Source organism: Corvus brachyrhynchos, unplaced genomic scaffold, assembly GCF_000691975.1.
Source record: "Corvus brachyrhynchos isolate BGI_N302 unplaced genomic scaffold, ASM69197v1 scaffold10, whole genome shotgun sequence".
NCBI lineage: Eukaryota > Metazoa > Chordata > Aves > Passeriformes > Corvidae > Corvus > Corvus brachyrhynchos.
Genome location: NW_008236180.1, coordinates 3064291 through 3067236, shown reverse-complemented (window position 1 = coordinate 3067236; position 2946 = coordinate 3064291).

Here is a 2946-nt window from a genome sequence, read left to right as displayed (position 1 = left end):
CCCGAGCGCCAACAGCGTGGCCGGGGGTCGGTGGGGCCGGGGGCCACCGGGCTGGAGAGCTGCCTGGCAGCTGAGTATTGTGAGATTTTTTTACTGTACAAAAACCTAAAAAAATGGCTTTAAAACATGGTTTGTAAGGTGAGTATTGGGTTTTTTCCTTTTTTTGTTTGGTTGAGGTTTTTTTTTGGTTTTTTTCCTCCCCTGAAAATTCCACTTGGGAACCGAAACTTTGGTGTGCTTTTCTCTCTCTGACTGCTGCTCCCAGCGCTGCTCGCTGCCCAGCTCGGGGTGATGGGTGGCCCAGGGACGAGCAGCCTACATCCCAGGGCTGGGGTCTGTGGAGTGGGCAGATGTTGGGCAAGGAAGCAGCAGCCCTGGGGTGAGCCAGCCTATGGACAGAAAGTGCCCAGATGTCCATGGGTCAGGGTTCCATAGGGAGATTTCAGCTCCATTCTCGCCATAATCCATATGCAGGAGGTCTCATAGACTCAAAGATGTGTTGTAGGAAGGCAGAGGAATTGCCTTCTCATGCCCTGTTACACATTCTCCTTTCTGTTTGGTCTTGGGACGAAGGCCTTGGTCCAAGAGTATTGAAACTGGATTTATTCCCTCAGAGGACAATGGAACTGATCCCATCCTGAAAGACTCCCCTGCCTTAAATGGCTATTTCACAGCAGGAGCGGGAGCTCTCCAGGATTCCACTATCAAGTGTGAACGTGTCTGATCCATTTTATCAGGGAAGGTGTTCTCTGTCTGTCGGGCCAGAGGACAGTGTGTAAAAACCTTTGAGGAAGGTAAAACCTCGACAGCCCACAAGTCTCCTGGTTTATTATTGACACGTGTAATTGCAAATGAGAATATAGGACATTTTATAATGCTTTCATTGTGACACTATCCCAGCAGTGGTTTATAAACAAGGAGATAAGCAGCTAAGTACCACTAATGATGGGGAGTTAAGAGATATTTACTGGTGGTCTGGCTGGAAATAGCTTCCAACTTCCTTTTCTTCCCCCTCTACCTCCCTGGGTAGCTGGCAAGGTTTCTGTTTCATAGACCCAAGGCAGGACTGTGCACCTCGATTTTTGGGGTGAAAAAATTGCATGTGAAGGTACTTGCGGGATTTGATCCTAAATATATAGGACACGTTTAAACAAGGTAGAGATTTTTCCTACTGGAACAATGTATCCGTTTCTGTGGTGAACCGGCCAAGTCAGCCATGGGAACCATGGGAAATCCTTGCGTTTAAAAATGAGTTAGTCTGAACTCAAACTCCTTCAGGGAGAGGGATGCAGTGGGTACGTACCACTGGATTCCAGTATGTGTGAACACAGAATTCCTCTCTGGCTTTAAAATGCTGCACTCCGCCCTACGCAATTTTTCCTAAATGTAAATTAGTAGTTAGAGTTAATTATCGCACATTTTCACAACCACCACATTTCCCCCTGTACTGTCTGAAAACCTGAAACCAGGCAAGAGTCAGCTTTTGGCCCGGTTTGTAGCCGGGGTCAGCCGTGCAGGAGCAGTCTGTGGCGGATCTTTCCTTCCCTGTGTCTTCCCAGGGTGATGCTTTAGGAGCTAATTAAGGGCGGTCTGTGTGCGCGCGTGTGCGAGCACGCCGGCGGTACGGTAGGACGGTGACGCCAACGCTGTTAAACAATTTCTCAGGCAGCAAACCAAATTCTTGAGGAAAGTTGAGTGGCGGGATCCAAGAAGAAGAGTCTCGGCTGAGATACGTGATCACAACATCCTGTTCAAACAATCACCAGGAAATTCGGTGGTCCTTCCTCCTGGGATATGAGCTGGCGGCGGTGTGGCATGCGAGTGCCACCAACCCCACTATGGCACGGGCGGCTCTGCGCTGCCAGAACTTACCCAGTTCTCAAATCAAGAAGGATTTACTCGAATAAAAGAGAAGGTTGCAGGGTGATGGCCGTAGTTATGGGGGTGCCTGGCGGGGGATGGTGCCCAGCGTCCCGGGCAGAGCCCCAGGGCTGCCGTAGGGGTGCAGGCAGCCATCAGCCCATGGGTGCTCCCGCCAGGCCATTCTCATGCAGAACGCGTCGCTGATGGACTCATCAGAGCTGAGGACGGGCCAAGGGCAGCAGTTTGGAGTTGCAGGTATGCGCCCTTGTTCACCATAAATACCAAAGCAGAAGCAGCGGCAAAAAAGCCATGGGGACGCACAGAAGCACAGAAAAAGTCTGAAAATGGTGCTCTCCAAATTGAGCAGAGGATCCATGTGCCCTACTTGAGATGCATTTTTCAGCTTCATTTCACTGTCAAACTTGAAAATCTTTCTCAGCACTTCGACAGTGTTACCCGGGGAAGAGTGCTTATTATGTATTCCCAAGAGATAAAATCCTGGGGTGTCCCCATCCTGTTCTCTCATGCCATTATCTATGCCAAGCTCTCCCAGGCTTTTGAAGTTGGTCCCAGGTCACCCTTGCAGATGAAGTGGGGAACACTGCCTGCCCTTGCCAGCCTGAGAAATGCCTGGAAAAAGTAAGAGTGTGCAAAGAAGCCAGGGGGGCTTTCACCCAGCTGGTCTGAGCCCTCCTCCTCTCTGGGTGTTCTGCCCACCTGCAGTTTCTGCCTTGGTCTGGAAGCACTCAGAGAACACCTCTGGACACAGTCTGAGGGATGCTGTGACTCCTCCCAGCTGCCCAGCTGAAACTTTGGAGGAGTTAGTTCTGTCCCCCTGGATAAATGAGATCTTTGAGACCAGGATTTCAGTTTCTTCTGCAGTTTAATGCCCCTTCCTCTCCCCATCACACTCCTCAGCCTTTGGTCCCAGGCAGACACTGCTGCGGAGCAACTGGCTGCCAGCCTTGCGTGCAAAGGTGGAGTGGGGCTGGGAGCTCTACTGCTGGGCTCTGGCACACTCCTGCCTTGCAGCCACAGGCAAAAACCTCCCTCTCTCCAGGGGCTCCCCCCCTCCCCCCCCAG